We start from the raw sequence: 279 nt of genomic DNA on the forward strand, positions 1-279 counted from the left end.
TACAGCTGTCAGCAAGGCGTGAGATAACTTCACTCCTATCCTTTGTACCACTGGACTATGCTCCGAGAGCTCTTTCATATTTCATCATACGGAACCAAGATACAAAAAGCTAATATTTTTCTCTTTCTTCAACGAATTATTATTATAATTTCATTTTAGATATTCTCATTTTATTTTTCTCTATCTTCCTTTTTAATTGTGTCCTCCATTTTTCTTTGAAAAAATATCAATTTGTAATGAAAAATTATATTCTCTTCCTTTTCATGGTTTCTTACATCC

The sequence above is a fragment of the Olea europaea genome, chromosome 15 (assembly GCF_002742605.1).
Source record: "Olea europaea var. sylvestris chromosome 15, O_europaea_v1, whole genome shotgun sequence".
Lineage (NCBI taxonomy): Eukaryota > Viridiplantae > Streptophyta > Magnoliopsida > Lamiales > Oleaceae > Olea > Olea europaea.